Source organism: Leguminivora glycinivorella, chromosome 17 (genome assembly GCF_023078275.1).
Source record: "Leguminivora glycinivorella isolate SPB_JAAS2020 chromosome 17, LegGlyc_1.1, whole genome shotgun sequence".
Lineage (NCBI taxonomy): Eukaryota > Metazoa > Arthropoda > Insecta > Lepidoptera > Tortricidae > Leguminivora > Leguminivora glycinivorella.
In genome coordinates this window covers 6,703,319-6,718,285 of record NC_062987.1, presented here as the reverse complement: position 1 = coordinate 6,718,285, position 14,967 = coordinate 6,703,319, and the positions used below count along the sequence as shown (strand labels likewise).

The 14,967-nt window shown below is 38.7% G+C and overlaps 1 protein-coding gene across 2 annotated transcripts in view; it reads right to left on the bottom strand.

Annotated features, from left to right (window-relative positions):
• The window catches only part of LOC125235359 (nucleolar protein dao-5-like), a 431,115-nt gene that overhangs the window by 344,437 nt on the left and 71,711 nt on the right, over positions 1-14,967 (bottom strand). The window lies entirely within an intron of this gene.

Here is a 14,967-nt window from a genome sequence, read left to right as displayed (position 1 = left end):
AAATTAAAATAACTCTCATATTAGTCCCTCACTTTGTGTTGTACATACATAAAGGATTCATAAGGATCCATTCTAGCCGCTAGCGTTTCTCGAGCGATAGCGTCTAATCTATTCTTTAGATAGCATCAAAGAACCGCGACCAGAACCAGAAATTAAAATCAGAGTCCGACATCTGCACTGTAAGCGGTTGCAACAGCACAAAACGTAATGCATGGCCTTCCCTTCGGTCACCGCATTTCGAATCACACCGCGACCGCGGCTATTCGACCCGGCGCAATTATTCCACCCATTCAATCAATACTCACCGGCCATCGGCCAATTATGCGAAATGCCAGCTCATATAGTCTGTCACAAAATGACATGCAATGCCTAGTTGATGACATTATCAAATAGAACCTCTCTTAGGTTGGAATTTACAGAAAAAACGTAAACTAGATTTCGCCTCTCTACGTTTTAAAATAAATAAAATATTACCTTCAGAATATAAAGTGTTTTTGAAGATAAATAAATTATAGATGGCCTGCCAAGGTCAAAATTATTGTCGTTTCGTCGGATTGCGTTTCTGTATCATTTCCATTATAATTATTTAAACTAGCGCAGCCATTACCTACTTGGAGGAATGTAAATTTAGATTATGAACTAGCTATAGTGTATATACAGTGTATTGTAGTCTTAATTGCCATACGATAAATAAATTAAACAAAGTGTTAGCGAAATCAAGTTTCGTTTTATTACAATAAGATTATCTTGAAAATGCATGCAACCGTAAAAAATCGATATACTTAAGTAACTTTTATCGCTATAGGTCACTTATTGGCTAATAGGTTAAACAATTTATAAGAAAATGCAAAAATAACCTAAACGTATTACGATAAATATTATGATTGTAGAAACCATGAATAAATATTTTTTTGAATCCACAATTGTGTCGCTTTTCTTCAAACTCACTATATCCATTCTGCTATAAGGCACAGAGAACCTCCTATAAGGTGATTGTTTTTCAGATTTCAGATACATAATCAACGTTAAAGCAGACTGGATTTACCAGAGTTTGAAGTTAAGCGACACAATTAATCCAAACTAATAGCAATTTAATAAAGAAAAACATTAATTAAACGCCAGAGCGGCGAAAAGTAAACAAGTAAACAAAATTCTGGTGCGCCGTTAACCACCGAATAAAGCTCACAGCTTAGCAAATTATACAAAGCCTTAAAATAAAAGTCTAATTAACCACCAGACTAGTTACTGTTTAACTGGCTACCGCAATATGATTTGCATAAAGATGTTCCGCCGGTGGCTAACAATAAAAATAAAATAAGGAAACAAAATGGGGCGCCATCCTAGCCGCCTGCCGAGATAAGCGCGTGGAATCTGGGAAACTAAACTGAGGAGGTCTTTGGAAGAGGCGATTACGCAGTATCGCTCCACAAACAATCCTAGGCCACGATTACCACGTCTGTCTATGAATAGACGCAATCTAGCGTTAATGGGAGCCTTAAACGCTTTACTAGAGCCATTTATACGGACTAGTAAAGATCTAGATGATACACACTCGATCATGTACTGCGGAGCCATCGCGGCGTGCCGTGTTGCTCGAGTCAAGTTTCCGGACGCTGACCGTGCAACTAGGACCGCCGGAGGTGTCCCTGCATGGCAAGTACGGATCGAGCGTCGTATCAACTCGTTTAGGACTCTCATTGCAAAGCTGATCTGTTTCAGAGGGGGTAATAATCGCCCTCGAGTAATGCGTTTTGTGAACCAGGCATTCGCGGGGACGGACATCAGGCCCCGCGACTATTTGGCCAATGTCACAGAGCGCATCGACTTCCTGAAGCAGAAAGTCTATGCATGGGCAAGCCGTATTCGCCGCTACAGAAAGCGTGTGGACCGATTCCAGCAGAATCGTCTTTTTCAAAGCGACCAAAGGAAAGTATACCGAAGGTGGGAGGAAACCGACCCTCGTGTGTCTGACGTGCGGCTGCCGGATGCTACTGCCATGTCTGATTTCTGGCGTAGCATCTGGTCGATGCCCGTCGAACACACGGAGAGTGAGTGGATGACCGTTGTCGAACGCGAGTGCGAGAACATCGAACCTATGGGGGCTATCACCATCAGCCCCGACGACGTAAGTTGTGCTACCCGTACGGCCCAGAACTGGAAAAGTCCTGGACCGGACGGATTGCACAACTTCTGGCTAAAATGGTTTCGATGCTCGCACTCGCGTTTGGCAACGCAATTTCAACAAGCCCTCGATCTTGGTTCTCTCCCACCTTCCCTAACAACTGGTGTTACTTTCCTGCTCTATAAGTCCGGTAGTACCACGGAAGCAAAAAACTACAGACCCATTACGTGCTTGCCTACACTTTACAAGCTCCTTACATCCATTTTGAGAGCAAAAATTAACGCGCATATTGTCGCTAACAACATTCTGGCTCCCGCTCAAAATGGATGTAGGGTTGGGTCCCGTGGTACTAAAGAGCTCCTCCTCATAGACATGACCATCTGCCAACAAGTTCGGCGGAACAAGGGAGCCATCTCGGCCGCTTGGATTGACTATAAGAAGGCCTATGATTCGGTGCCTCATTCATGGCTGAGAAGGGTATTGGAGCTGTATAAACTTGATGCAGCTTTAATATCCTTCCTGGCTGCATGTATGAGGCAGTGGACCACAGTCCTTCGTCAACCAGGAGGCAGGGATGGCCCCCTGGCCCGCAGGACTTCATAAGGATTGAGCGAGGAATATTCCAGGGTGACAGTTTGAGTCCATTATGGTTCTGCCTAGCTCTGAATCCCCTCAGCACGCTGCTGAAGGATTCTGGGCTAGGTTGCCGGCTTCGGAGAGAGGGTGAAGTCATCTCTCACCTTCTGTACATGGACGATCTCAAACTATTTGCACCGAACACCCAAGACCTGATGGTGCTATTGAAAACCACAGAAGTTTTCAGTACCGCCATCAGAATGGAGTTTGGTGTCGATAAGTGTGCGGTCATGCATGTACAGCGGGGGGAGGTTGTAAATTCAGAACATTTTCAACTTTATGAGACGATGTCGTTCAGATCTATCTCTGAATCAGAAACCTATAAGTACCTTGGTATGTCACAGTCGTTGGGTATTGAGGATGTTGGCATTAGACGGTCGGTGAAGGAGCGCTTTTTCAGTCGGCTCACAAAAGTCCTTAACAGTCTTTTGTCAGGAGGCAACAAAGTGCGCGCCTTTAACGCCTGGGTAATGCCTCTACTCACATACTCCTTTGGCATACTACGGTGGACCCAGACTGAGCTGGACGCCCTGGATCAGAGGGTCCGTTCACTGCTTACCACACATCGTATGTTACACCCGCGCTCGTCTGTTATGAGATTGTACATCCCACGGAAGTGCGGAGGTCGAGGCTTCCTAAACGCCAAAGATCTCCACAACCGTGAGGTGTACAATCTCAGGAATTACTTCCTTAACAACGAGTGTGGGATGCATCGTGATGTGGTGGCAGTTGACGGAAACCTCACGCCGCTCTCCTTGGCGAAAGAGAACTGGCGCAAACCTGTGGTACTAAGTACTGCGGACCGCAAGGCGGTATGGGAGAGCAAGCAGCTACACGGGCGGTTCTACAAGGCCCTCACGGGACCCGATGTAGACCTGCTCGCATCGGTGAACTGGTTACGATTCGGGGACCTCTTCGGAGAAACCGAGGGTTTTGCCTGTGCAATTGCGGACGAAGTTATGATGACGAACAACTACCGGAAATATATCCTGAAGGACGGTACGGTCGACATTTGTCGGGCATGCCGCCGTCCCGGAGAGTCACTCAGGCATATCATTTCCGGTTGTTCTCATCTTGCTAACGGCGAGTACTTGCACAGACATAATCTCGTAGCCAGGATTATTCACCAGCAACTTGCTCTTCAATACGGCCTTGTGGACCGCGAAGTACCGTACTACAAGTACTTACCTGCGCCAGTTCTTGAAAATGGTCGTGCCACGCTCTATTGGGATCGATCTATTATCACTGACAGGACTATTGTAGCCAATAAGCCTGACATTGTGATAATAGATCGACTGCAACGCCGGGCAGTGCTCGTTGACATCACCATCCCCCATGATGAGAATCTCGTGAAAGCCGAGAAGGACAAGTCCAGTAAGTACCTAGACTTGGCTCACGAGATAACCGCCATGTGGGATGTTGATTCAACGATCATTGTTCCGATAGTCGTTTCAGCGAACGGTCTCATAGCGAAGAGTCTCGACCAACATCTTAAGAGACTCTCGCTAGGTGGCTGGATCAAGGGCCAGATGCAGAAGGCGGTGATCTTGGACACAGCGCGGATAGTCCGACGGTTCCTCTCTCTGCAGCCCTAACCACCGGCAGCTTGGGCCCTGCCCCGCTGCTGGCGGCACCCTAGGTTAGGTTTTTTATAATGTGTTTATATGTTTTTTTATATTGTTTTGTATGTGTTTTTGTATTTTACTTTTATATCCATATTATAAACAGCCTAGCCTAAGATAGAAAATAAATACTGGAAAAATAAGGAAACAAAATGGGGCGCCATCCTAGCCGCCTGCCGAGATAAGCGCGTGGAATCTGGGAAACTAAACCAAAAACTGTTCTACAAGCAGATGCAACAAATCTGAAAATTTGTTGAACAAAATGTTGCAGAATAAGGTGTGGAGATGGCCAATCAAAAAGCGGAATAGATATACTTCAACGGTGCGGTGAGGAAATATGAGTACCACATGGCCCAGGAGAGCCACACACACACACAGCGAACTGACCAACCAAAAGGAACACCTCCAACGAATGCCTCTCATCGTGGTGGTTAATTATAGTCTGACCAAAAAGAGTATAAATTAAAAAGTGGGAACATTGTAATGTCATCCCTTTCAAATCAATATGTGTGAGAAAACGGGACGACACTACGATGTTGCCACTTTTTAATTTCTACTGTTTTAGTCAGTGTAATCGGAATCAGGATTCTATTTACCGCATCTGCCCTATAGCCTTGTAAGTCTTGCAACTGAAACCATGGACGGCAGAGAGCAATATCGTCAAACAATCAATCGAAAGGACCGAAACATGTTAGCAAAATTGCTATACGGGAAATTTCTGTAGCCATTTTTCCTGATATTTAATTGAATAGCTTCAACCTTGACCTATATAAAAACCGAATATTGTGAGTGTTGTTTGTCGACAAAATGATATCCCTAGTGTGCAAAACGTTCAAGTGGGTAGTCAGGACCAAAATAAATGCAGGTATGCGGTAGTTCGAAAACTCGTAGGTATTACAGCTAGAAAATATTAATACTATTGTTGTTTAGTTTAACATAAGAATCATTAACTAAGGTAGGTTTTGGTGGTTTTGTCAGAAAGGAATCGTCCGTACTCTCTTCTGCTATGTGAATGTAGGCGCACAGTATTGCCAATCCCTGTTTGGTTACCTTACAGTTACCGCCTATCAGGAGCGCGACCAGTCACCCTGTCTTATTTCACTCACACAAGCGTGGTACTCGTTCGCTTTAGCCTACACGAGTTTAGACTGTGTGTGTAGGAACGCGTTTCTTTGATATATTTGATCGCAAGTTTCCGAGGTGTGGCGCTAGTGTCCGATGTCTGTGGATGATATGAACACCAGTTTTACCTGTAACAATAAGAATAATAAACGTTAGTTTAGGTTTACACAAGCAATAAATAAAATAATCTGTAAAAGAGATATCATAATTATTCGGATTACCGAAGCTTACGACTGCCTGATTCGCATTATAACATTTATAACGTACGTCAAAAATTTGTTTCAGATTGAATAGGGACTGAAATAGTACATTACATCAGAGGCCGGGAAAATGAGGATTTCCGGCCAAGTGGGTATATACCGGATAGGGATACGAGAATCCGTTTTCACGCCAAGGCATGTATAGTGCTTTTTCAAACATACAATGAAATATAAAAAAAATGCTCTAAAGGACAATATTTTATAAAAAAAAAGTTTTTGACAGCCTAAAAAATAATATGAAATCCCTTTACAGTCCTCTCGAGTGGTTGCGCCCAAAAAGCGATACTTCCCAGCCCATTTTAAGGAACGTAAAGACAATATTTCATTGCATATTTGAGAAAATGGATATGTCAGTGTCAGTGATGTACCTATCTTCAAACCAAAACGACAGTTTTGACAGTGATAGGTATGAACAATCCGACCGTGCATGCATATGAACTCTGTAGTTCCTATTAATAATGTTAAATTTTGTTCATTTCAATTCACAAACTAGAAACTCTAAGTACAATCAGCCAATTGGAACCTTAGGCCACTGTAGAACTTTATCATAGTGACGTTATAAATCAGATTATAATAAATCTCTTATTTACGGTGCATTAGGGTAATTCCGAATGACAGAAATGATGTGGTAATTCCGAAAGGGCAATCTTAATATGATGGAAATAATGGTGATCTTTGTGCGACTTTCGAAATTAGACGACTTTCAGAATTTCCCTAATGCACCTTACTGCTTTATTCATTTCTTTAATTTCACAAATTACAAAATTACAGGTGGTTTTAGTATAACTTGTTTTTAAAGCTGAATTGTATAGTTATTATTATTACAACCAAAACCTAAAATAAGTAAGCTAGATGCTACAAATTTGATTTAAAGAACGAGTAAAAAATTTATCCTTCAACAAACCGGTTATTGTACTAAATAATATTCATTTTCCTGCTCATTTGCACACCGCTACATATATGTAGTGCCAAATGTAAAATTTATGAAATGCGGCCCATTCGAGCTGCATGTACATTTAAAAAATGTGCTCTAGTGCCATTTTATTTCACACTAAGTACACTTAATAGGAAATGTATATCTATTCAGTACTTATTGTCGAACAATGTTCATTTTATTGTCGTATATGTCGTGTTATTGCATTTTCTTGAGTATTACCTATAAATGAAATTAATATTATTATCAAATTTTCATAACTAAAGTAGTAATCAGTACGTACTTTGCTTTTTTTGGTTGACATAAGTTGGCACATTTCAGTATAGCACAGCTATCACAGGCAAATATAATATAATTCTCAATAACACATAGTAGGTATATAAATAAATAAAATAATAATAATGCAATCACTGTACCTTCTGATACATAATAATTAATAACGATATAATTTTGTAAATATTTATTAATATGTACCTTTTCTAAGATGTTGACATGTAAAATTGTTTTTACCAATAAAAATTCTGATTCTGATTCTGAATAACTAAAATTCTTAATAATAACACATGTTTTCTTGAAATATATTGTAAAGTGAAGTTTGCGAAAAAGCTACGTAGTTACCTTAAAGATTGCATATAATAATTAGTATTATAGATAATATAGTTATATGTTGATTATATACATATGATAATAGTGATAATGTAAGAGAGTAGAGACTGCTCGATCCCACAGTCAAACCGTGAAAACTGTTTTGTGGGACACTGTTCTAATGTAAACTGTTTATTTGTGTGTTAATAAATAAATATTAATAAATAATAATTTACCAGCGATTTTTCATAAGGCACAGCGGGACAATTTCGTCATTAACTAGAGTGACCACTGGTTATATTATTCGGCATGCGTGTTCAGCGGATATACATGTGAAACTCAATAGTATAGTACTGGGAAAAATATCAGTCGGGATTTGTCCCGCTTTGTTACTCGAAATATAGTTGTGATTCCATCATGAATATATCCGAAGAGACCAGTAGATACAAAAGTAGCCTCATAAAACAAAATGAATAGTTTATTCATAGATTTCAATATTTGTTTAGGTTTCACCCAAAGGGCACAACGCAGGAAAGAATGAAATCCGTGTTCCAATATCCTAAGGCGGAAATCTATCTTGAATGTATTTACGATATTGATATAGACATCAGCTACAGACAGAAAAGATGACACACAGACAGATGGTTTAGAATTTTATTATGCTTTGTTTGTTATATGTCATAAAATTAGGGGTCTTTACAATTTCACTAATTGCGGCAAGCTAAATACCACCACCACACCACAGTTGGTTGTAAAAAGCTGGCCGGTACGATGACAAAGTTGGTTTAACCTTCGTGCCTTGAAACCCTCGCAACGTTCAAGATTCCACTTTTACCTCACCTGCACCTTTCGCTTGCTCGGGCATCAATATACGGGCCACAACAACTTTGCCCCTTAGTAAAGCAAATAACTATTTTACAAAACAGGTACTAATTCAACAATTCAATAATTATATTAGGATTATATTAGGTATAAATTCATCACAATCAAACAATTGTTCAGAAACATCGTAATACAAGCTTGCCATAAAATATAATGCTCCATGAACAAGCAATGAATGTCAGAGTAAATCTACCTCGTACAGCGACAAGGTTCCAATGCGGTCCACAAATCAAATTGGTTCCTCGCATCATCACTTCTAATGCCAGCTGAACACATACATACACACATCAACTCCGAGACTGGCTGAGAACAAATGTATACGTGACACACCCTTAGTTCTCGTAAGGGGCAATTACATCCACGCGTTAGAACGGGCAGTCTGGCAGTCGTCTATTTCACAAAATACTAGAACACATTTGACGAGTAAATAATACTTTGTCTGGAGATTGACGAGTTTTTTTTTAGCAACTGATTATATATTCCAAGTCTTTGTTATAATATAACAAGAGGATTTAACAAACTTCAGAATACTCATTGCACTTGTAATTTATTTTTCAAGTTTTAATAATATTTTAGTAAGTTGTGTGTTTATATTTCGTGAAAACCGTCTGGCGTCGGGCTCGTTACAACGCGTGAATCTAATTTTCCCTTTAACGTCTCGGTCTCTCGCCGTTCCGATGCCGAGACGACATGGCTTTCGACGAGTGTGTGAATCCGGCTTAATAGCCATTCGATACCTGTTAGGCAAGTGTAATTAATTACAGATTAATTTGTCAACGAGTCATCGTGTAGTGACATTGATGACGGTGAAATTAAACTCGTATTTTTTACTCAATGTTAATATTTATTTTTAGATTATAAACGTATGGATTTTCTTCTTTTTATCGTGGTACGTACTAGGTACTTTACAATTCGCAAATTACAAATGCAGAAATCAATCGCAATCTAAAAATCAACAAGAGTATAGTTTCCAGTTTCCTCTATAAATATGCTTTTTTTACTCAAACGTAGTATGAAAATATTGATGTTATAATCCTTAATCCTTATAATTGGCCGCAGAGTATGACGTTTCAGGTGCGGCTAGGACAAGAGGTCGTTAATGGAATTTCATACAAATCTTGCGAGCCAAGGCTGGCGAAGTCCTCTTATTTAATTTACAGTCACAGATGTTTGTGACATAATATCTAGGTATTTAGCCATTTAAAAAATAACTATAAGGGGCTTTCCAGACGTGCCGACTGCCGACTGCAACTGGTACAGGGCCTAATCAATATTTGAACGCTAACAACCTAATACTCCGGACCCCCCGCACTAATTACGGAAAAAATAGCTTACTCTATGAAGGTGCCAATTTATATAATAAGCTACCGGATACCATAAAGAATGCTACATCTAATACAACTTTTAAAAAATTACTTAAGCAGCATGTCTTAAATAGCTTTAATACAAAAAAAAAAAAACATAATAATCTAACTACTACAAATACATAAGTAATAACATAAATGTACAATAATTAAAATGTCAAATTATAAATGTTAAACGGCTCGATAATATTAATTACTATAATCTATATATATAATTTAATAACTATGCCTCAATATTAATAAAATATTGAAAAGTGGGCTATTGACTAAAATAGCTTATTTTAAATTATGATTTAAAATATGCACTGAAACATATAATGCAAACATATAATTACAGAATACAGCATGTTTATTTATAAGTGCATCCGCTGTTTTTAGCTGTGTTTTGACTTAGTTGTTATCGCTATAGTAATATTATTATTGGTGCGTTTTGATACTTTTTTTTTTAATTTCTGTTTTTATGCTATTAAAAGGGGAATGAAAATTTGATTATCTTTGCGCTAAGACGCACCATTTAGGACATATACAGCCATTCAACGTTTTTATTTTCAGTACACTTTTATTTATTTCATACCATGTTTGAGTCTTGAGAAAAGCACTATACATACCATACCTCCCTACCGCCTATATTGCCCGCCTCTCAGACCTATTCATCTATAACACTTTAAGTTCTCGCGCTTTGTACACATATTACGTCACGTACAGGTCGAACGCGATTAATTAACATTATTTTACCTTTTTTCCCAACGTTTCGGCCAGGTTGCACTGGCCGTGGTCGCGGAAGACTGACGTCCCAGCAAAGTGTCACCGGAGATGTAAACACCACAAAACTAACTATTCATCTATGTATATGTCTTCGACCGGCAACTCTTCTTCCTTAACCGTAATAGGGAAAGACGACAGGAAATACATATATACAGAACTGCGAAAGATCGTGTTTCAAAACGAGCGATGTAATACATTGCCGGTCTAGGCCAGCAAAATGACCTCGCGTGACAAGAATTTCCGTGCGTCGCTCTTTCAATGTGTTTTCTCTGAGATCGTATACCTATTTTATTACGTAAATATTGAATAGAGAATGGCGCAAATTTGCACTAGTATGACAATGAATTATGTAATGAAATAAAATTGGTCTTTGTTACATATTTAATAATATAATAGGTACCTACTCTTTATTGTTGACATACCATCTTAGCATAGCTGCAGTCATGATATTATATATTTAAAAGTTCATCGATAATAACATCGTGATATATTATTATTAGGTATGTATATTTTCATAAAGCACTAACGCCGTGGCTTGCGTGGGCGACGGTCGCGCGATGGTCGCGCGACGGCGATGCGACGCATACGAAATCAAACCTTATCGATATGGAAGTATGAGACGCGACGGCGACGGTCGCGCGACCGTCGCCCACGCAAAACACGGCGTATGCCATTCGCACAGTGAAATAAAAATATGTTCATTAATAACTTTTATCTATTGATAAATTTAGGTACGTTATGTTAAATATAATAATTTACAAATAATTAAATTATTATATTCCTGTATCCAAATATTCCAGCTTAAAAATATAATCACATTTCACCGGATTTACGGTATCTCTGAAAACTGAGCGATACTTTCATCAGATAAAACGATTCGTTGGGAATGAAATGCTGTAGTTTTTTGTAGAACAATGATTTAATAAATATGAATATTTTATGCGACCGCGGCAATCAATGTTGTAGTTCACTTGTAGAAAAATATGCAAATGTAAATGCAAATATTGTTGGAAATAAACAATAAATAATAATATGCATTTTGGAAACGCGCTAACCAAATATATCGGCGACAATCAATATATAATTATATTTTTTTTTAGTAGGTACTTACAGATGGTGCTTTTTTACGCACTAGTCCGAGAAGTGGTTCATTATATGTCAGGTCGAAACTTCGGAGGGCTATCTGTACTGAAAACCATACGATATCGTAACTAGTGTCGATTTAAAACACTCCCATTTGGTCGTGTTTTAATTTATCGCCACTCATTTCGAAATTCCTTTTTTCCGCACTAATGTCCGCACTTGTATTGTCGTAATGTACTATTTGTTAAAGTAAAACTGTGGCTTCAAATTCTTATAAGGGCATGCATTTATATGTTCGGTGAAATAAATTTGTTCTTTTTTGGTTTACGGATGTTATATTAATATTACTAGATAAGGTGATATATGTGAGACTTATAGAGTTAGGTAATGTGCCAATGTCGCCAAACATATAAAAAAGCTTATATAAATACACGAACATATTTAAATAGCTGTGTCTACAGATTACAACTGGCTAGCAGTAGCAGGTACCACCTACTCACATTACAAACCACGTTGACGGAATGTGTAAAGATATGTGCATATTATTATGAATCACAAAAACGAAAACACGTGATATAGGTATATCCATCTTTTCTAACTGAGTGAGTCAAGAATGCGTGTGCGTCGTTTCATTCACAAAGTAGCGAATGCCCCGTCATAGAGATGCGTACTACGTATATTGTTGTTGCGATAATATTATCCAATGAGTAGTTTTAAGGTCAAGGTAACCCAGTTTATATCAATATAAGAATTACGTTGGTCAAGAATACGAAATTTACTTTTGTCATGAAATAAAACTATGGAAACGGATTAAATCGCGTATAATGAATTTAAAATACATCATCAATTTTGTGTAGATTAATTGGTTAATTTTTTTTTTAACATAGTAATGGTAAATTTTTTGAATATTGTATAACTAGCTTTATTAATAGTGTGTGAACCTGCCTTAGAAATCTATATTATTTGTGGTCATGGTTCGTTAATATTTCTTGTATGTGGGTAGCTTTTGCACATTTTAATTTTTCCTCAGTCACCCGTTGACCACGAACGCTGTAAAGAGTTCGAAACGTCGGTATGTATTTTAAATTCATTATACGCGATTTAATCCGTTTCCATAGTTTTATTTCATGAGTAACTATCGCGGTAACCGAAGACAATATTACTTTTGCAATTCAAGCATTCTCTTCCGCGGACGTAATGGTTGTTACGAGTACCTATACTTAGTGTAAGAAGTGTTAAAAACACAATGACCAATGACTACACGCGTTTAAGGACCACTTGCACCAACGAAAATGGAGGGTTAACCCACCATTTTATATGGAATTTGACAGATGTCAGCTCACTAACCCTGAGTTAAATGGTTGATGCAAGTGAGCCTAAAGAACATAAACATTTTATAGAAGCTTAATAGACGTTTTTTATTATTTTTCTATTGTGTCCAGACTGTCCAGAGCAATGTCCACGAACGTCTTTATATTGATAAAACCACACTTCGTCTCTATAATTTAAAAAATAATACAGCGAGCAAATGCCGCCTGCCAGCATAATGGGCAATGGGCACCATGCCGAAGGCGACTTTACTAGATGGTATTTTCTATTTATACTAGGGTATTTATTTTTATTAATTTCTAGTTTTTTCAATTTTATGTCTATAAATATGTATTTATTCTTTAACTAACGTAAATATTTTCGTTAATAAATAATTGTATGCCCCCTCTTTTTATCGGATTTATTTCCTTGTTACACGACCTATCCACCGTCCATCTTTACTCCTTACGCTATTTGCTTATTCTCATCTCCTGTAATCTTAATTCAGGACCTTATTTATGATGATGATGATGTTATCCGTCATCAGGGACATAGGGCTCTCAGAAGGGACTTCCATTCTTCGCGGTCCAGCGCCGCGCCGCCTCCTCCAGCTCCGCCCAGCCGAGGCCAACTGATGCCACCTATTTTTCCACTGTGCTTCTCCAGGTGGTACGTGGGTGACCTTATGACGGGAATTTTGTCAGCCCTCTTATTTTTTTCCGAGGAATACGAAAAATTTCTCTGCAGGTCAGCTCCTTGTTGTAACTTATTTATAACCATACTTATTTCAAATGATTGAATATTATTATAGGATTTCAGATGGCAAGGACCTTTAGGCACGGAATGCCACAATTTACTCTTCAATTAAGCAGCGTTACCTCGGAAACCCCAAACTCGAGCTAATCTCGACTACAAATTGTCCCGCACTAACATCCGTATAACACGTTTACATAAGCCGATTCGCTAAGCCCTGACAAGGACACTATACTCACCCATTTCCACAGTATAAGGACGACAGTACAGTAGTTACTGCGTTCAAAAGCATGTGGTTGAACAAAATAGGTACTACACAATGTATAAATGTTACTCGACTTCTTCCAAAATAAGATGTTGTTATCTAATACTATTAAATAAAGCATCTTATCTCACCTATAAGTATTAGTATAACAATACCACATCAGTCAGAAAATCCAAATAATATTATTATAAGTACATATTATTCGTACCCATCACGTTAATCCAAATCCGCTTGCATGTGTTGCGTACGTACACGATGCGCTTGTGTTCACCGCGTGGCGTACACGTTTGCCAAAAGAGTTTATACTGTGCCATTTCCTTGAACTCGTACACTTCCCGCAATTGCCTTACCGTACCGACACTGTCCGACAACGGATTTGGGGAATAAATAGTAGTTTCCAGAAATTCCGGATGCATATTTGATGCAAATTGACAATGCATACTTGCTGCTTTCTCTAAGTCGATTATTTTGGTCGATTTTGTGAATTTCGTTGTTCGTTGTAGTAGCCATTTCTTCTTCTTCCGACCTATTTATTATCGACAAACTGATAAACTGTACGAGCACGATCTCAGCACAGACTTCCTTGAATTAGACTCACTTCGACTCGTTTGTGATGCCACACCGAAAAATAGTGACTCGATTTAACGCGGCTCGATTCCCCTTGGACGCCAGCCTTTACTTAACCCTTGGGGGGCTATCAAAATCGTTGCCAACTTAGTTTGGTCGGACTTTTAATATATGTTGTAGTGAATCACAGAATGGGTCCACCCATTGTGTCAAACTCGTTGCCTCGTTGAGTTAATTAGTGTCATCCGAGCGCCTCCCATAACATTAACTCGTTACCACAATTTAACTAGACTAACCAGATAACTGACCCTATAGCCAAGAGCCAAGAGTACAGTTTTTCGCGCTCCACAATGAATCGTTATCAGAGAGATGATATTCCCAATCGCTCTTCAGTATATTATTATTGCGACGTAGACAGTTGCGTACCATTCGCGGTGCATCAACGTTTGCGCTCTTGGGTACAGGCTACTCAGCGGCTGTGATTACGCAAAACTTGACCGTGCAGATAAATGTTTTAACTGATATTGACGATAATCTTATCATTATTGCTAAAATACGATTTGTTTAATAGATATATATGCCACATTACATTGCAATTTGGGCAGACGCTAGATGGTAATAATACTAATAATCTGTCCAATTAGAAGTAAAAAGTGTCAGCGCAATATTACTAACAGACCATTGCCCTTCCAAACTAGT